Raw genomic sequence first — 22,029 nt, 5'->3', positions numbered from 1 at the left:
TTTTGCTATATACAGTATAGATTTTTGGACAAACAATAATTGTCTATTATAATACAATAGAGGTAATAATTCAGTTTGTAAATACATTAGGTATAATTTTTATGTATACTAATTTTTACTGTTCATTCTGACACGAAATAATAATAATAATAATAATAATAATAATAATAATAATAATAATAATAATAATAATAATAATAATAATTGTACTGGGCGGTACACCTCCACGCTGCTAGTTCAAATATTGCGCCAATTTAAACTCCTCTACAGGAGAAGTTTGGAACCTTGAAAACTGAACTAATTCTACTATTTCTTGAAAGATGCCACTACGGTAAATGGTGTAATTTTGAAATTTTCTGAACTGTGTCTATTCCGACGTGTTTTTGTTTACTATCTAGCAAGAAGTGTGGACGTCCTCTTCTAGATGTCACTGCCTAAGAACTATAATTATGCACCCTAGTGCGAAATGAGGGAACTTTGGTATTCATAAGTTTGTTCTTTGTTAAATTTCTTTCATTTATTTTTTGGGTTGGCAGTATAACCCTTCTCTTTCCGCCAGTTTTGAATTTAACCAATCAGTAATTTCTTTAATTAATTTTCCTCCAATCATAGCTTTCTTCCTCAGGTTTCCATGTGTAATTCCTAGTCTACCAATAAAGTTGAAGGGGTGTGTCGATTCATTATTGAAAGGTCTCGAATTTTCCACGAGGGTATAAAAACTGCTGATTTTCTTGTCTCCGGGCCAATTCGACAACTTTCTTAGTGTGTGATTATGTAGCAGGGGGCGGGAAGCGCCTCTTTCTTCGGGCAGCAGTTCATCAACAAGGTAATGACCTGTTAACATCTTCATTTCTTGCTAGCTCAGCAGTTTAACTCTCGGGGAGGGTTCGAATCCTTTAGTATGTAACCTACCCTTTTAAAATGTAAATTCTTTTCTGTCTATCTACAAATTACAAATCTGTAAAGCGGAGATAGAGAGTGCTTCACCCTCTCGAACTCCCCTTCATTTTGAATTTGAGGTGACTAGGTTTTCGTAACCATTTTTCTCCTCCTTAAAATCTTAAACTTATTTGCCGACTAGTCACCTCCATAGATTGGGATTAGCCCCTGTATCATCGGCCTAGCGCCACATAGGTTTTTGACAAAACTTGGTGTTATCGCCTCCATTCTATTTTTGCATTATGGGCCAGTAACTTAACCTGATGTTTTGTTTCCTTCATGTGAAGGCCCTGTAGGTTGGGTACAAGATACCCCTGTTTCACTGTGTGCCTTGAGGGCAGTTAGGAGTGAAGTTGGTTGTGGCCTTTGATAGGCTTATAAAATTGAGAGCAGGACTGCTCTTTCCTAATTTGATCTCTGCGTGCCTCTATGAGGCTTAACATTGTAATTAGGGGCAAGTGCTCCTTGGAATGATGGGGTTTTCTGCTCCTTTGTTAATTTGTTAACTGGGTAAAGTTGAGCTATTCGCTCAAAGGTTGTGAGTGTGGGGCTCGAAGCCCAAAACTTGGTAAAAAACCCCTGACGGGAAAAATCATTTTGTACCTGACTTTCATTGTTATTTCACCTAGTGGAAATTTTTGAATGTTGTTTACTGTTATTTGTTGATTTTGAAGAGAAAATATAACCTTTGTTAAAGTTTTAAATTAACTTTAATTTGGTAGTTGAGACCTACTCCAACCCGCACCTTCTTTCACCTCTGCCGTTCGACAGTACCCTCGGAATAATAATAATTAAAATAATAATAATAATAATAATAATAATAATAATAATTGTACTGGAGGGACACCTTCTCCGGCCAGTTAAACTGCGCGCTTTCTATAAGGACATCTATGTAATCTACCTTGAACTGATGTTGTAAAAGATATTTTGGTTTTCAACTGTTAGATGTCTCTACCATCGGTCTAAGTGCCCGCTCTTGCGGGATCAACGATAATTAATTCTTACGGGAAAATTGATTTTTTACCATTGGCTAACCTTAGTTTTTGAAGATTGTTTTGTTCATGTATGAAAGTTGTCAACACTTCTGCTGGTTACTTCTCCAATATCAGAATTTTGTTAACATTTTCTTTAGCCTATTAAAATCGGGGGTGTGTACAAGAATTCAGCCTATCAGTAAAGAGTTCGGAATCTTACCCTCAAAAATACTATAAAAGCTGGGCGCTTTAGGGCCGTATTGTCTTCTTCATGCTCCAGTTTATTGAGTGCGGCGTATTCTAACGGAGGCGTGGGCCGCGGGCGGCGTTCGGAAGGCCCAGAAAGCAAGGTAATAACAGAATTTTTATAAGCATGTGATAGCTCCTGCAGATAGCTTGAGGGGAAGGTTTCAACAGCTTTTATTTCATGTAAATTTCTAAATCTGCTGGTTTAAATGTGGGAGGACTAAACGCGTCCAGCTTGCGTACGAAGAAAGACGTCATTTTCGGTGTTACTAAGCCGAACGAATGGCAACTGTAGTCATAGACAAAACCAGAACATCACTTATATCAGTAGAAATGGTGGTGGTAATTATCGTTTTAAACGAAGTACACCGATTTTCTCTTAAAAATAAACAGAAGAAAATATGGGGAAAAAAGCCGCCCCTGCGAGGATTGGAGGTATCGAACAAGAAGGGGAAAGGTCACGAATGGCGTGAAAAAGGAGGATACTCTAGGCCCCGCAAACCTTATACCGTTGGAGTCTGAAGTGAACAAGCGTTGACAAAGGGAGGTCACATAGGAAAGATGAAAGTGATGAGTCTGGCACAATCACATTAGAATTACCCCAGTAAAGCCCTCTTAATGAATTGTATCAACCCCTCGGATTGAGTATATGATGATAAAGGTCATCATCATCATCATCATCATCATCATCATCATCATCATCATCCTTATATTGTTCATCATTATCATTATATTTGTCATCATCCAACTTCGCAGTCAGGTCTGTAGTGTTTGTTCCGTGTTTTGTACTGTACTGAAGCGATTACTTTCGTGACTAAGTACCCGATATTAGGCCTGTTTGAATTGAAAATAATTAATTATTATAGGCTAATATTTGACGTTTTGTAATTCTCCGGGGATACATAAGTTCCTTGTCTCGAGTTCACATAAATAACGTTATTGCAATATAGGCGTAATGCAATTTAATAGAATCTTTTCTTGACAGTATGATTCATTTTCTTCTTATAAGAAATGTGAAAGTTTGCACTAATGGTTGGTGAAGGGGATAAACAGTATCTCAGTATTGTTCATCCAGCTGTGAGGGAAACCCAGACCGGAACGAGGCTTCAACCAGGATCTTCGGTTATAAAAACACTTCAGTATTACAAAGCAGTGAACTATTTGGATAAAAGAGTGAAAGTATGTAATTCACTCACGTTTTACTTATGTTACGTAATGGGATATCAAGCTTAAGCCATTCCGCCATCAATCCGTTCTGTGATGAGCTGTGAGAAAAAGTTGTAATTAACACTCCTACATTCCATTTTGACTTCACACTCCTCTCGTGGTATGTTGCATATCGTGTTCCTCTGTAGGCAGGGCTGAATCAAAAACTTCTTGGGCTCCTGGTGGGACGAGATTGGATTCAGTTTGTACTGAATGATAAGGTAAGGTAAGGGTTATTCTACCCGAAGGCAGGTCCGAACCTCCGCAGAGGTGTTCCTGAGCCGGAGTTTACGTGTGGTAGGGTGGCCAGTTCCTTTCCGTTCCTCCAATTTCCTTGCCCCCCACCAACAGCGCGTGGCAACCCATCCAACTCCTGACCACGCCCAGTGTTGCTTAATCTTCGGAGATCTCACGGGATCCGGTGTTTCAACACGGCTACGGCCGTTGGTTAATGAAAGATAAGAGGTGTGCAAATGAATGTGTTCACAGAGCTAGTTGCAAATAGAGGATTATAGAGGCCCTATGTTAATGCAAAGGGCTTGCAAACTTGAAAGGCATAACGGTCTATCATGAAGATGTATGTATGTATGTATGTATGTATGTATGTATGTATGTATGTATGTATGTATGTATGTATGTATGTATGTATGTATGTATGTATGTATGTATGTATGTATGTATGTAGCCTATGTACGATAAATGGTTAAAGCCCTCTTGTCGGCAGCCCTAAAAGTAGCTTTACGTGGTTAACCCATTTTCACACTATGCAAATGTAAGGATTGTACCTTAATTAAGACAACGGTCACTTCCTTGTTCAAGCCCTGTCATAAGACCTGGCTGAGTGGGTGCGCTGCAAAACCAATAGCATAATAATAATAATAATATAGTCAATAATTTTGCAGTTCCAAGTATTTCCGTTGGTCGATATCAAGATCATTTATAAAACAAAAAAACCAATTCAGTCCTACTGTAGATCATCGAAGTCTCTTAATTCGTATTACGGTTGGTACTGAACAATGAATTGCAGGCTGCGCGAGAATTATATCTTCATTGTTGAGGCGTTCCATTTATGAAAATTGTTCGAGTTTAAAAAAAGTGTGTTTTCATTTATGTGTATAATGTAGGGCCTATTACTCAGTGTTCGAAATGGGAATTTAGATGTGGCGGTATACATTTAAAGGCTTTGGCGTACATAACCTTTGCACATAAACTTTATCAACAATGCGTTGGTCAGGAACCTCTGACTGCCTACGCCCGATGCACCCAAGCGTGGTAATGTAAACTCCATTGAACGATGTTGAATAGCAGGTTTTATTTAACAGGAGTTCGAACATGTGACTAAATTAAGCTTTCCAACGCTATTCTGAAGTTCTTTCCTAATAGAATTTTCCATGTTACAGGCCGCATTGTCTTGTATTCGGCAGTTGGCGGGTTCGAACCCCTTTCTTGGCAATCCTGATTTTCCCTTGTTTGCCATTTCCACAACAGGTAAATGCTGAAGATATACCTTCATTAAGGCCACATCCGACTTCTTCATAACCTTGCCCTATCCCATCGGTGCCGAAATCTGAGTCTGCACGATGTTAAAACACTGACAAGAAAGTTGTATTTTAACAGGCCCATGTCGAACACTGGAGATTTGTTCAGTTTCTCTCTTAAGAACGGAAAATAACGAATAGAGGCCCTTTGACGAGCGCGAGTGGGTTGGGGGAGGAGGGGTATCGGCCTCCAGGTTTGCAGCCCTGAAAGTGGTTTCCCGTGGTTTCCCATTCTCATCTTACTCTAATAGGCCACGGTCGCTTCCGTTACAGTCTTAGCGCTGTCCTATGCCATCTTCCCCGTAAGACCTGTCTGTGTCGATGCGAGTTAAACCCATAGTCTAGTAAGAAAAATAATCCAACCTTCAGAGAATTAAGGGTTAAGGTACCGGCTAAAGTAAGGTAACGGTTACGTATGGTGTGATGAAAATGAAATACTTCCTAGATCTCCCGAACCTCATACCGTCGGGGTCGGAAGAATACAAGAGTTGACCAAGTGAGGCCGGACAAGAAATATGAATGTGAGGAGTCTGACACAAGTAAGTGGAAACAATGCCAGACTCAGCTAGAAAGACTGCGGTCGCCAACCGATGCTCCTAATTTGAGAGCCCCTGGTTCTCCTTTAAGTCGCTTCTTACGACATGTATTATACAACCCTCACGCACAAGAGGAAAGTTGCCCGCAATTATGTTGTGTTCATAATTCCCGTCAAGTTGCTGTACTCTTGAATCCTGTCTGGTTCTTTGCTTTTAATACCTTAGCAAAACGCCCGTGTGATGGCCGTGATCATTGTCTATGGTGTATGGTGTCGAGTCCCATTGAGGAACAAGGTAGGGGAGGTGGTGGTATACAATGTCTAATCACTAGATTGCGTACCAAAAGCCGGGTTCGATTTCAAACCTCTCCGCAGTGTGCTCATGTGGAATGAGGGCATACGGCGCTGTTGGTGGTGATTAGTCCATCGGATGGAGACGTTAAACATTGAGCAGACAACTTGGTTTTATTCGATAGGAGTAAGCTATGTGCCGACACCGGGTTTCGCCCTCTGGCTATCTCATTTAAACAACCACCACCATCAGACGCGCAGGTCGCTCATGGGAGGCAGTTATAACCTACACAAGGCTTATCTCGATGCTGCACGACATTAACCAGTATCATAGCATGAAAACAGGTACTGTATAATGATTATGAGATCAAGTCTGCTCAAGGCTGTTCGGATCGAGTATGGCAGGAAATCTCATGTTGTGGTACATTCTGCAACAAAAATGTATGCACAATTTCAAATACCACCAATTTTTCGCTTTGAATGCAGAATCGTAAATCAGTGATGAACTGGGTCCGAGGGCAGTATTGAATTAGTGACTTCCCAGTAACCTATAAATAGTACAAGTGAGCCACTTTAACGGTCGTTTTGGTATTTAAACCCATAGTGAGATTGTTAACAGTATTTAGTGAGTAGTATCGGTTTGAAGAGTCCGGCTTTTTGGCCGAATGGTCAGCGTCCTAGACTTCGGTTCGAAGGACTCTTGCTTCGATTCCAGGCTGGACCGAGGGTTTTAACTCTATATGGTTTATTCCTCTGACTAGAGGAGTGGTTTTTCTTTGTGATCGTCTTAATGCACTTCTCTCCATTTACATCACACTACTACAGGGCGAGTTGGCCGTGCGGTTATTGGCGCGCGTTTGTGACCTTATACCCCGGAGATAGTGGGTTCGAATCCCACTGTCGGCAGCCCTGAAGATAGTTTACTTCACTTAATCCCACTGCGTACGCCGATTCATATACACGTGTTTACTATCTTATCACAAATTTTCTCTCTCATTGTTTTCCTTGGTTATACTAGCAATCATTGTCGCTACTCGCAGATCTGTTATTACTTTTTTTTTCACAATTTGTTTTACGTCGCGCCGTCACAGACAGGTCTTATAGCGACGATAGGATAGGACAGGTCTAAGAGTGGAAAGGAAGCGGCCGTGGCCTTGATATAAGTACAGCCCCGATATTTGCCTGGTGTGAAAATGGGAAACCACAGAAATCCATCTTCAGGGCTGCCGATAATTGGGATCGAACCCACTATCTGCCGGATGCAAGCTTCCCTAACCGCACGGCCAGCTCGCCCGGTGATCTGTTATTACCAGCTTATGAATAATTTATATGGAGTCCACCCTACTCCCGTACCGTGTGTTGATACACCAAAAAAATAAAGACTAATTTTGATTCAGAATTCATTTCATTTTTTCAGAATACCTGTTTGCACGGGAGAGCACAATCCTCCAGTCTATACAGTAGGTACTTGAAATCGCCCCCTAAATCCAATTTCACTTTTCCTACTGTACCCGGATGAGATAGGCTCTAGCTTTCATGATTTGATTTTTATACGAGAAATACAGATATATAGGAATATTAAATTGAATACAGTGCCAGTTTTGTGTGGACGGGAGAATTTCAACATAGCCAGCCGTGATCGCGACAAGCCGTCGCCACAGTTAAGCTTGTCATTATGGGGAGAATGTTTCCTGGTCAAAAGATAAGAGGATTAAATCTAGAGCTCACAACAACAGAAGTAATGACTACGAGGAAGTGAAAGAGTATATATTTCGGACCAAGGGGAGCAGGTGTATCACCAATACCGAGAATGTGACGTACCAGTTTTTCCACTGCCTCAAGGCATTTTGTGTTGTCAGGTTGCAAGGAAGAGATTTTAAACTAACCGATGCGGTGTTGACCAATAGAAAAATTTATCATAGGCCCGCAGATAAAGCAACATAAGAAAAACTCAGAGTGAACTCCAGTTAGCTTCTCCGATAACAATAATTAAAATATTCCAACCACATAATTGAATAGAGGGGATTTTTGGGATGTCATTCCCATGTTGATAAATTGTAATCGTAATAAATTAAAATAATGAATTCGTGGAAATTACCCACGCTATCTCGCCATTGGTCAAGATGAACACACCATCAGGGACGCCGAGTTAGCGCGCGAAAGGTGGAGGACAGGAATTAAGTGATATTTCCATGATTACCGAACGATATGAGTTCAGAATACGACACATGAATGTGTATCGCCAGTTTATTAAGTGGGATAAAGCAAGAAATCCAAATCCACCTGCATATGCCGATTTAGGATAACCAACCCCCCTCCTTAGGAAATGACCGCGGATGACCCCGGCGGGAAACCGTGTCGTCCATAAATAACCAGTAGTGAGACCTCACAGTATCCAGTTCTTACCAGTCACCAGTCGTTATCGGTCACCAGTCGTGTCAGTCGTATGAAGTAGTTGAGACTCTGACACGTTGACTCTGTAAGTCAGTACCTCGGGACGCATTCGAAGTCAGTTAGAGCTGAAAGTGAGTGAGTTGTTAGGAGAATGAAGACGAACAGTGAGATTATCCATAGTACCGAGTGTAAATAATCAGTACAACTGTATGTTGAATTTAATAAATGTCTTGTGATTAAATAATAAATAACTAACGGAACGCCGATAGTACCTTTGGAAGGCAGTGTGCGGAGCCTGAAGTAAATACCTCAAGATAGACGGTGAATAACTATCCGAGCAGGGAACTATAGGAGCTAGGCGATTATCAAGACGGCTTAGAAATAAACCAGGAAGTGCCGGTTGAAGACGCGATACGCGCCGGTTCAAATGAACGACACTTCGTCGTAATGTGTCACGACGTGTGTTTCGGGCTTATATGAAGAATATATTGTGCGAGTGTCAGGGGTCTAGGGGCACCTATGTTTTTTTAAATTAGTATTCTTGTATAAAATAGTGTAAATTATTTAATAAGGTGTTAATCATGGGTAATCGCACAGAAGTGTTTTGCTGTGTTAATTTTATATTGTGCGACATGATGGACGAGTAAATCACCATGGGGCCGTGAGGCCTATCTCCCGCTACGAGACAATGGAATTCTACATAGGAATGAGTATACAACTTTAATATTTGGGGATGTTATCGCGACTAAACGGGGTTCAATGTAGATTAATTATGGTTACTTAACATGGTCCGCCTCCCCAGTCCATGATTTTATTTTTTTGTTAGACGGACGAACGAATTTATATTAACGTAATAATGGGTTAGATTAATTAATTTGAGTATATGTTTGTTGTATATAATGTAAATATGGGATATATTTCTTTCAATTAATGCATGCTGTTTGTAATACTTTGACTTAAGTTCATTTCAAGTGTTAAATTCCTTTTTGTGCTAACCCATTTATTTGATTTCAATCACTGCGGTGATTATTTGTATGTTAGTTAGGAATATTTTCTACCAAACAGCCAGATTATGAAAGTGCCAGAGGATGTAAAATTTGTGTTGCGTACGGAAGGTCATTAAAATAATAATAATATAAAAATATATTTGAAGAAGAAGAAGAAGAATTTACTTTGTTATATTTTGGACATAATAATGATGTTGGGAGTTGAAATGAAAAATTTGAGATTTTTAACTAATAATAATAATAATAATAATAATAATAATGAGAATATTTGAAGAAGGAGAAGAAGAATAAAAAAGAAGCTACTTTTTTTAGGAAAATAATAAGAGCGAGAAGTTGAAGTATTATAGCAAGGATGATTACGGGTTACGATAATCACGATTTCTACTAATAATAATAATAATGTTTGTGAGTTGGCAAAGGAAAGTAAATTAATAATAATAATATTTTTTGCGTTTGCAAGTTAAAGTATAATAATAATTATTATAATGACAGTGCTTTGTGAGTTAGCTAGTGCAAATAATAATCAATGTGGAGATGACATGTAGCGTTAAAGACTTTCATTCGCGTAATCAGTTTGGTTTTACGTAAATTTTTGATTTCACGTTTTTGGACTCTATTTTAACCATTAAAATTTGTTTAAAAGCGATAGAGGCACGTGAATTAGAATGGTCACGATATGTTAAAAGCCCAGAGTGGTTTGAGCCCATATTTAGAGTTGGAAGTCATGAGGGACGAATATCCGGCGTGAAATAAATTGAGCCGTATTGTTTGTAATGATGAAATAGATGAATCTCAAGGCCTAAGATGATATAAAATGCATATTCCGGTGTTATTAGTGGTAGAATCCACGCACCGAGGATTAATTTATGAATTAAATGTTTGAAGAGTTCCGATAAAAGGAAATGGACTTCATATTGGAAGGAATAGTTTAGCAATCGCCGGCATTGGAGGTATTTTGCCCAGCCGCGATGTGCCATAGGTTGTGAGATGTGTCTTGGGAGGACGTGTGTCCCCATATAAATTAACGGCAGTACGAAACTGAAGGTACGGTCCCGAATACCGTGTTGTCCCGACCAGTATAAAGCAGATCTTAGTGGTTCATAACGGGATTTAACATATGTGACTAAATTCTAAAGAGTGGAAATTAAAATATCATCTTTCCATTTTTAATAATAATAATAATAATAATAATAATAATAATAATAGTAATAATAATAATAATAATAATAATAATAATATTTTATGAGGAAGCTGATCATTAAATTGTGCGGATAAATTACGAGGAAGAACGAACCTTCGTTTGAAACGTCGGCAAGGGTTGGCATATAATTATCCCGGATGACGAATGATAATAATCAAATATAGGATTATAATTGAAATTAATGATAATAATAAATTAATTGATGGCAATCAAAGAATATAATAATGATCAGATAAAGAATGGTAATGATATTATTTAATAATCATAGGAGGATATGATAAGGACAGTCGTCCTGTGTCGAACTGCTCAGAACCAGATGTTGGATTTTCACGGGGAGATTGTTAGCGGTAGATACGTAAATGACCCACGGTCGGCACATGTCTTCATGGTCAGAGCATAGTAATGAACCTTTCCGTACGTCTTGTCGTATTGACAAGTGTAAATATTGAAATAGGCTTTGAGTTAATGAACTCTACCTGGCGTGTTTGTGAATCTGGAAATAATAGGCTAGAGTTTGTCCGTACTATAAATTCCCGTTTTTTTGAGGCGATAACATTTCCACGGTGGGTGTCCGGCTCACCAGAATGTACATACCGGAAGTGTCTCATGTCCAAACGGAACGAGGAGGTGACGGTAAAAAGTTACTGTCGTGCCTTCGTCTCCGAAAGAAGATCTCCAGCGGTGAAACGTCCACTCATACGGATGTGAATTCGATCCCCAGTAACCAATTGGGGCGAATTCACCAGATGTTTACACTACCAGAGTAGTGAGGTAAATCCAAGTAGTATGTCATTTATTTTTCAGGATGGAAGTGTCTCAATGTAACAATTGTCATCATGTGTAGTATGCAAATAAGTGAATAAATTGCTCCTCATTGCAATTTCAATAGGAAACAGTTTCCATATCTTTTTATTGTAGTTAGTCCAGTATGCCCATGGAATTTAAGTTGTCACTTCCCAGTCCTATTGTGGAGTCAAAATTTTGTATCCATGAATGAGTCGTCCCCCGTAACCTTAATTTGCATGCCCCGTTCATCCCTGTGTTCATTTGATGCGCCGATATATAATTTGATTTCCTTGATATAATTTTTTTTATCGTTTTCGAACTGATCACCCCTGAGATAAATGCTAGTCTGGGACTCAGGAAGTGAGCGGGTGCACTACATGGCATCAAATCTTCTCAAGCCTGTTCGTTGCCACATCTCCGTGGTTGGCAGTCCTGAAGATGGTTTTCCGTGGTTACCCATTTTTACACCAGGCACATGCTTGGACTGTATCTTGATGAAGTCCACGGTCGATTCCTTCCCAGTCTTAGCACTTTTTCATCCTGTCATCGACTAAAACCTTCGATGTGTTAGCGGTGTTCGCGGAGCCTAAATTTATCATCGTATCAAGAATGTACCTGAGAATGAGTGTATATCACGTTGTACTGTGTTCGGATGGTTCTGGCAACCTCATCGTGGACGAGTAAAGATGTGTTAAAACCGGACCGAAATTGATGTCTTCAAATCAAAATGCCTGTACTCGATAGCTAAGGCAATATTATTACTATTATTTGCATTTTTACCACCTTAATACCGTCCCATGGATATTCACTACATCAACAACCTGGAAGAATATGGGAAACAAGGCTAAATAGACAATTTTTGTTTATAGTCTACAGTAGAAACGAGTTCAGATAATCAGTGAATAGAACTTGCAGCAATAATCTGCCGGTGAATTGCGAGTTCTTTCTTCTTCGGTTGAAATGTGAGTGATCTGCTGGTTATGTTCCGGTGAAATTCTCGCGTAACTGTAGAGGATACGACTAAGGGAACAATACAATGGTAAAAGATTTTAAATATTCAACATGTAACGTAATTCTTTGGCAACAGGCATTAAGACTTGCCTATTTATTTCCTTATTTACACAATTGCTGTATCATTCGTGACGTAATAAACTTGTTCTTCCTTCACTACTCATTACTTAAGAAGACATCAGTATCCTCTCCACACCTATCCAGTGGTGCGCAAGGACTTTTAACAGGGCTGTATAAATACTGACAAGTGGGCTCATCGGCCTTTAATAATTCTGTACAGAGATAATAGTCATCAACTCATTGCATTGGAAGTGGAAGACAGTTCGGTCAATTGCTCGGAACGCACCGCCTCAAAGGAGGTCAGTGGTATTTGAAATGACATTTCCATTGCCGGGTTTAGACGCTCAGTCCGTAGAGCGTTGGCTTTCTGGGGCCAAGTTAGGGATGGTATTTGGAGGTGCTCGAATACGCTGGTGTTGTGTCGGTAGATTTACCGGAACGTAAAAAAAACCCTGCGGGACACAATTCCGGCATATTTGAACACTGTAAAAGTATTTTAGTTTGTGAAATGTTTAGCTAATATTATTATTAAAAACAAGAAACAAAGCACCTAAGTTTGTAGTTCCACGTGGAATCTGAATGTTGACAAATCCCACATGCATTGGTTGTCTTGGTGAGAACCTAGTGAAGATGCCACTGGATTGTCACGCCCTCACAAACAAAAATAGTGTCAAATTTATTTATGGGAAAATCAATTGATCATAAATATGTCTTACTAGCAGAAGTACCCGTTCTTTGTACGGGTTATCAGAAACTGGCTTTAGTTACTCATACTATCGGTGTGAGCGACTTCATTAGATAATTATATCACTGGTGTATTTACTTAAGTACGTAGAAATTATTTGTCATGTATGGAATTATAGTGTACCTTCTTCTTCTTTTCTTCATGGGGGTCTCTAAATATTAGTTCGTAATTAGCGTCGACCTCTAAGATCTTTTGCTACCATGTTTTCCCTTCATTCTCACCTAGATATACCTGCTCCCTTCACAATGCTGCAGGTTTAGTGTAAGTATACTTCCGCTAGATAGTACCACAAATATAAATATTATTGTATTTGTTTGATCCGACATTTCGTAACAGTTACAAATGATCAAGGAAATACGCGATGCATAAAATAAACTACCGTTATTATCGAGAATTATGATTCCCAGGGCTTGTCACTCATGTCGCACATCATATAATGTTAAGAATTTTTTTCGAGTCATGGGCACACCATCTTGACAGTTGTGTACAGTATATAGGTTGTTTTCATGGTTACAATGATCGTAAAAGTGGACCAAAATATCGGCACTAATAACATCAATGATCCTACTACTCCATGATTTTATAGAAAATACTTTAAACTATAGGTAACAGACTCCGCAAAATGCTGAAACCTAAGCCAGTACGTAAAAATGGAGGCCCGTCGGTAACCGCTGGTCACTGTACTACGGAGATCTCCGGGGCTATTATTTTTATACTTCACTCCCTTTCCATCCCCGCCCTAAGGAGTGCTATGAGCGTCTTGCACAACAGTTTATTTTTTCCAGATAGTCATATGTGTATTAATTTTGGTTGGCAGCTGTGCCCAAACGAACATGCATAATCTAGCTGCTGTAGAATCCTGGAGCTGACGTTGCCATGGTTACGGCTTTTCGTTTCTTTATCCGATTCCTAGAGTAGGGGTAGTGTGGTTCCAATATCTCCATAACGGATTGTTTTAGGGCCTTAAAACATGGTTTGCGGGCCCGAAGGGTTTACCGAGTTTTGTTCTTTGCGTCCAGGGGTTTAAAATGAGCTTTGTCTCGTCCTTGTACGAAAAATTAGATTTCGCTTATATTAGCCTATTATTTTAATATCTCCCCCCGAAGCCCCCCCCCTCGAATAGTTTTGAAAATAAAATACAGCCCATGTTACTCATTGGCAATGTAGCTTTCTATAGGTGAAGTAATTTTTTAAGTTGCTTCAGTAGTTTTGAATCTATCTGTTACAAACAAATATACAAATTTTTCCTCTTTGTAATATTAGTATAGAAGTATAGATTACATACCTACACATACGGTTGCCGTCAGGAAGGGCATCCAGCAGTAAAACAGGGTCAAATCCACATGTGCGACACAGTTCGCACCCGCAACCCCACAGGTGTGGATGAAGCGATAGAAGAAGATACTCATTTTAAAAATTCATCCGCTTTTTATTCTTTTCACCCCCTTAAGTGGATTTTCCAAAAAGAGTGTGTTCATGTTTAAAGGAGATTCCAAGTGCCAATTTTTTAAAGTCTGCAACATCTTCATTTTTGAGATATACTGTATGTATCCTCATATAAATAATTCAACTCCTTCCTCACTTTTTTCACCCCCCCCCCCGTCTCCTTAAGTGGATTTTCTGAAAACGAATATGTATGTTCTTTTATTTGTAAAGGGGATTCCAAATATCATTTTTCATGTCTGTAACATGTTAGGTTTTTATGATTTATTGTAGACTAGCAAATGTACCCGTGCTTCGCTACGGTATTCTACAATGTATACGGATATCGACGTAAATACTGTGCGTGCAGTAAATGAGATTGTTTTAAAATTGCATGTCTCTTAACCTTATCCGAGAAATAGCATGGGGAGGTCCCCATACGTTGTTTCCAATGTAAAGTGAGGGTTGCGGAGTTGTGATGATAACGGCAGGCTCACTTGCCTACTGTCATTCACAGTCGAGTTGGCAAGTTTACATTATAATTGCAGGCCCCATTGCTTACTGCGCGGTCACAATCCATTTGGGGAGTTTTAGTTACAATGGCAGACCCATTTTCTACTTTCAGACAGATTACAGTTGAGGAGTTTTTATTATAATAGCAGGCAACTTCCCTACCACCAGTCAAAATTGAGTTGTAGAGTTATCATTATAATGACAGGCCCTTTTTACTGCTGCCAGCCAGCCTACTGCCAGTCACACAGAATTAGTGAGTTTCCACGAAAATAGCAGGCCACTATGCCTAATGCCAGTCACATTTTAGAGGAGGGCATTTGTTTATAATGGTCGGCACCCTGACCTAGAGCCAAACACAATAGAGTAGGGGACATTCGAACAAAACTGCATGATCCCTTGCCTTCTGCAAGACAAATCGAGAAGTGAATTATTCATTAAAATGGTAGGCCCTCCTTACTAATGCCAGTTACACAGGAGTTAGAGAAGGACCCCATTCCTACTGCCCGCAGTCAAAGTCGGTGTAGGGAGTACTGATTACAATAGCAGACACACCCTTTCTCAATCGCTACAAATCGACATCAATGAACATATATAGATGGACGTACGAAAGTATATGCATGTTTACAATATTGCAGACCTTCATTTACTGGGTTAACTGCTGCTAAACGGTACGTCATATTGACAAAGGATTGTACCGTAAGGTGCAGTATTTAGCGATCTAAATGGCTGGTCCTATGATATTTTCTCGCATCTCATCTATTCATGGGTCAGATTGAGTCAGAAACGTTGAATAGGTTGACATTTGTGTAAGATTATCTTACATTGCTTTACTTTCCGGGTAATTATGTGACATAGCATTTGGCTCACGTATGGGTACTGGGTGGGCCAATATTCGTGTAGAGTTTGATCATACTATCTTTCCTGTAAGTGATTGAAAGTATGAATTATAGGCTATAGGCAAAGAGTCCAGATTTACTCAAAATCGAGAAATAGAGACGAATCTAACGTGTAAGCGATACAGATACGACAAAAAGTCATAAGACCAAGGTTGAAGATCACTCCTAATTCAACGAAGATTGTGCCATCCGTTATGTGATAGGACTTCCCGTTTATCCCACGAAATACCTCGAAACGAAGGTCTGCACCATCATTAAAATTGCTTCCATATTTCGATATTCTTCGGGGATAAAAAATAAAAAATTGAAGATCCGTGAAGTTTTTCGTTCGTTACAGGCTGAAATGTGTAATTTTGCCAAATTTCAATTTTCTTGCTTGTCTGGCAGATTATGCTGCAATCTGGATTTTGGGTGAGAGGGTAAAAATATGACTTTCAGGAAATTAAACCAAAAAATATGCAGAAGATCATTATTACCCCTCAAACGGGTATCTGTACGAAAATTTCACCAAAATAGTCAATGTACAGGCACACACAGTCGTTACGATTTTATTTATATAGATAGCTAAGGAAACTGCTCCACGTACAACACATTTTGGCTACGTCCGCTGGACTTAACCTGCAAAACCAACCGTTTATGATATCTCACTTATTAATCGAAAAATTCACATGAGAACAAAAGTTATAGAAATGGATTTCCATTAAGGATTGTAGATTTCGATTAATTTCGGATGTGCATATTTTGAGGAAGTGCAAAATCATCGTTCCGGTTTCGGATAAACCCCCAGTAAATTTAGGTATTCAGAAATAATATTGGCCCTAAAACCTACACAAGGACAAGTGGATTCTAAATGTCAAGTTTGGTAGAAATATATTCCGTAGTTTTCAAGTTATAAAAACTCATACAATCAAACCGACAAACAGACACCAAAGTTAAGAAATATGCAGATGGTCATTATTACAACTGAAACGAATAACTGTACGGAAATTCCACCAAAATAGCCAATGTATAGACAGACAATGTATAGATAGACAGACGGTCGTTGCTATTATATTTATATAGATAACAGATAAGCATGGGCACGTTTGAAAGTGCAAACCTTCATTTCGAGATTTACTGCTCCTAAACGGTACATCATACCAACAAACGGTTTGCACCCTCAGACGTACCTTTTATCGCTCTACATGTTTGGTGTTAAAACATTTTCTCGTATCTCACATATTTATGGGTTCGATTGAGTTACGATATTTGAATGGGGTGAAATTTGGGTACATTTTCATCATTTTACATTATTTTTCACATACTTATGTGGAAGCTAGAATCATGAAATTGGATTCGCATATAGCCATTGGTCGTGTCAATGTGCGTGCCAAATTCGATGACTCTACCTTTCCTATAAGTGTGTCAAACTAAGTAATACACGTGTAAAAAGCACAAAATTTACGAACCATCGAAATATACAGCCAAATCTACCCTATAAGGGAGAGAGAGAGATACGACAAAATATCACGGGAACAAAGTTATAGATCACTCGAAATTGAACTGAGATAGCACTTGCCGTTTAGCCGCGCAATACCTCGCAACGAAGGTCTGCACCGTCATTAAATTGCCTATATTTCGATATTATTCGGCATAAAAATTGAAATATTTAAAGATCTTGGAAGTTTTCCGTAGGTTACCGGCTAAAACGTATAAATTTGATTTATTTCAATTTTTCAGCTCGTGTGGCAGATTGTGAGGCAATCTTGATTTTGGGCGAGGGGGGTAAAATTTAGGACTTCCAGGGAACTATAGCTAAAAATATGCAGGAGGTCATTATTACCCCTTAAACGGAAAGCTGTACGAATATTTCGCCAAAATAGTCAATGCACAGACACACGGTCGTTACGATATGATTTATCTAGATAGATAACACCTTTTAGGCTATGTCCGCTAGACTTAGCCTGAAAACCGACCTTTCATGTTATCCCGTTGAAAAATGCACATGAGAAAAAGAAATTAGAATTGGATTTGCAAACAGTTTGATCGATTTCCAGTCAGGTGGGCCTTGTACTTTATATACTGTGGGAGAGTAAAAATCACCATTTCGGTCCCCTATAAAACCCCAGTCCATTCCAGGAATTCGAAATGGTATAAACCTTAAAACCTACCCTTGGAGGGGTGGATGCTAAATATAAAGTTTGGTTCAAATATCTCAGTAGTTTTCAAGTTGTAAGAAATACGCTTTACGCGCACCCGCTTTTGGGTTATGTCCGGTGGGACTTGTACCGAAAAACGGTCCGTTAATGATATATGCGTTATTAATCCTGGTATCGAAATGATGCACATGAGAAACAAGGTTTAGAAATTAATTTCCATTAAGGCAGGTAGATTTCCATTAAGTTTGGTTGTGTATATTTTGAGGGAGTGCAAAATCACGGTTTCGGTTTCGTATAACCCCCCAATTAGTTCAGGGATTTAGAAACAATATTTGCCCCAAAACCTACCCAAGGACAGGTGGATTCTAAATATGAAGTTTGGGGGAAATATATCCAGTAGTTTTCAAGTTATAGAAAGACAGACAAACAGACCAACAGACAAACTAACTAACTAACTAACTAACTAACTGACTAGCAGACACCAAGGAAACCTACCCTTTGACAGATGGATGCTATATATAAATTTTGGTTTAAATATCTTCAGTAGTTTTCAAGTTGTAAGAAATACGCTTTACACGCACCCGCTTTTGCGTCAAGCCCGCCGGGATTTGTACCGTAAAACGGTCCATTAATGATATCTCCCTTATTAAATCCTGTTATCGAAATCATGCACATGAGAAAATAAGGTTTAGAAATTAATTTTCATTAAGGCAGGTAGATTTCCATTAAGTTCGGTTGTGTATACTTTGAGGGAGTGCAAAATCACGGTTTCGGTTTCATAAAAATCCCCACTCAGTTCAGGGATTTAGAAACGATATTTGCGCTAAAACCTACCCAAGGATAGGTGGATTCTAAATATGAAGTTTGGGGGAAATATATCCAGTAGTTTTCAAGTTATAGAGGGACAGACAAACAGACAAACAGACAAACAAACAGACAAACAGACACCAAAGCTAAAAATGATAAAAAATGGTCATTATTACACCTGCAACAGATAACTGTACGGAAATTACGCCAAAATAATCTACGTACAGACACACGGTCGTTACGATTTTATTTACACTGACTGACAGAGCAAATGCAACACCAAGAAGGAGTGGTTCGAAAGGGATGAAAGTTGGGGAAAAAACAGAGACGGCACGGACGAATAATTGATGTCTATTTCAAACCGATATGCAGGTTACACAATGCGCACGGCATCGACTCAGTAGGATGTAGGACCACCGCGAGCGGCGATGCACGCAGAAACACGTCGAGGTACAGAGTCAATAAGAGTGCGGATGGTGTCCTGAGGGATGGTTCTCCATTCTCTGTCAACCATTTGCCACAGTTGGTCGTCCGTACGAGGCTGGGGCAGAGTTTGCAAACGGCGTCCAATGAGATCCCACACGTGTTCGATTGGTGAGAGATCCGTAGAGTACGCTGGCCAGGGAAGCATCTGTACACCTCGTAGAGCCTGTTGGGAGATGCGAGCAGTGTGTGGGCGGGCATTATCCTGCTGAAACAGAGCATTGGGCTGCCCCTGAAGGTACGGTAGCGCCACCGGCCGCAGCACATGCTGCACGTAGCGGTGGGCATTTAACGTGCCTTGAATACGCACTAGAAGTGACGTGGAATCATACGAAATAGCGCCCCAAACCATGATGCCGCGTTGTCTAGCGGTAGGGCGCTCCACAGTTACTGCCGGATTTGACCTTTCTCCACGCCGACGCCACACTCGTCTGCGGTGACTATCACTGACAGAACAGAAGCGTGACTCATCGGAGAACACGACGTTCCGCCATTCCCTCATCCAAGTCGCTCTAGCCCGGCACCATGCCAGGCGTGCACGTCTATGCTGTGGAGTCAATGGTAGTCTTCTGAGCGGACGCCGGGAGTGCAGGCCTCCTTCAACCAATCGACGGGAAATTGTTCTGGGCGATATTGGAACAGCCAGGGTGTCTTGCACATGCTGAAGAATGGCGGTTGACGTGGCGTGCGGGGCTGCCACCGCTTGGCGGCGGATGTGCCGATCCTCGCGTGCTGACGTCACTCGGGCTGCGCCTGGACCCCTCGCACGTGCCACATGTCCCTGCGCCAACCATCTTCGCCACAGGCGCTGCACCGTGGACACATCTCTATGGGTATCGGCTGCGATTTGACGAAGCGACCAACCTGCCCTTCTCGGCCCGATCACCATACCCCTCGTAAAGTCGTCTGTCTGCTGGAAATGCCTCCGTTGACGGCGGCCTGGCATTCTTAGCTATACACGTGTCCTGTGGCACACGACAACACGTTCTACAATGACTGTCGGCTGAGAAATCACGGTACGAAGTGGGCCATTCGCCAACGCCGCGTCCCATTTATCGTTCGCTACGTGTGCAGCACAGCGGCGCATTTCACATCATGAGCATACATCAGTGACGTCAGTCTACCCTGCAATTGGCATAAAGTTCTGACCACTCCTTCTTGGTGTTGCATTTGCTCTGTCAGTCAGTGTATATAGATAATTTCGCTGCTGTAGAACCCCGGAGCTGACGTTGCCATGGTTACGGCAGTTCATTATCCGATTTCTAGAGCAGGGGTAGTGTGGTGCCAATATCTCCGTAACGGTTGGTTTTAGGGCCTTAAATCATGGTTTTCGGGCCCGTAGGGCTCACCGAGTTTTGTTCTTTGCGTCAAGAGGATTAAACTGAGCTTTGTCTCGTCCTTATACGACAAATTCGATATTTTGCCTATATTAGCCCATTATTTTTAAATCTCCCCCCCCGCATGCCCCTCCTTGAATTGTTTTGAAAATAAAATACAGCCCATGTTACTCATTGGCAGTGTAGCTTTCTATATGTGAAGTAATTTGTAAAATCGTTTCAGTAGTTTCTGAGCCTATTCGTTACAAACAAAATTTTCCTCTTTATAATATTAGTATAGATGATGCTTGTAATCGAAAGGAGTCCAAAATCCAAGTCATCGGGCCCTCATAATGGTACTTATCGCTAGAAAAGTAGAACCATAGTATTTGTTATCTTGCGGTACTAATCATGACTCGCGGTATTCCACACATTACGGTACTACTCACAGGTAATGAAATTCGCACATGTATTACAGACCTACTGTGTTTCGCACATTGCGGCGCCATTGACAGGCAACGCAAACCTATGGTGTTAATCACCTAAGTGTACTAACCACAGGGACTCGTCCTATCCCGTGGTGTCCCTCATATGATGTTGCTTGAGTCATCAGTCCATAGACTGGTTTGATGCAGCTCTCCATGCCACCCTATCCTGTGCCAATCTTTTCATTTTCAGGTAACTATTGCATCCTACATCTGCTCTAATCTGCTTGTTATATTCATACCTTGGTCTACCCCTACCGTTCTTACCACCTACACTACCTTCAAAAACTAACTGAACAAGTCCTGGGTGTCTTAAGATATGTCCTATCATTCTATCTCTCCTTCTCGTCAAATTCAGCCAAATCGATCTCCTCTCACCTATTCTATTCAGTATCTCTTCATTCGTGATTCGATCTATCGATCTTACCTTCAGTATTCTTATGTAACACCATTCAAAAGCTTCTATTCTCTTTCTTTCTGAGCTAGTTATCGTCCATGTTTCACTTCCATACAATGCCACGCTCCACACGAAAGTCTTCATAAACATCTTTCTAATTCCTATATCAATGTTTGAAGTGAGCAAATTTCTTTTCTTAAGAAAGCTCTTCCTTGCTTGTGCTAGTCTGCATTTTATGTCCTCCTTCTGCCATCGGTAGTTATTTTACTAGGTACCTGAGTAACAATATTCATCTATTTCCTTTAAGACTTAATTTCCTAATCTAATATTTCCTGCATCACCTGCCTTCGTTCGACTGCACTCCATTACTTTTGTTTTGGACTTATTTATTTTCATCTTGTACTCCTTACCCAAGACTTCATCCATACCATTCAGCAACTTCTCGAGATCTTCTGCAGTCTCAGATAAAATAACAATATCATCGCCAAATCTCAAGGTTTTGATTTCCTCTCTTGGACTGTGATTCCCTTTCCAAATTTCTCCTTGATTTTCTTTACTGCCTGTTCTATGTACACATTTAAAAGGAGGGGGACAAACTGCAACCTTGCCTCACTCCTTTCTCGATTGCTGCTTCTTTTT

Source organism: Anabrus simplex, chromosome 1, assembly GCF_040414725.1.
Source record: "Anabrus simplex isolate iqAnaSimp1 chromosome 1, ASM4041472v1, whole genome shotgun sequence".
Classification (NCBI taxonomy): domain Eukaryota; kingdom Metazoa; phylum Arthropoda; class Insecta; order Orthoptera; family Tettigoniidae; genus Anabrus; species Anabrus simplex.
The sequence above is the reverse complement of the archived record's forward strand: the minus strand, read 5'-3'. Positions refer to the sequence as shown.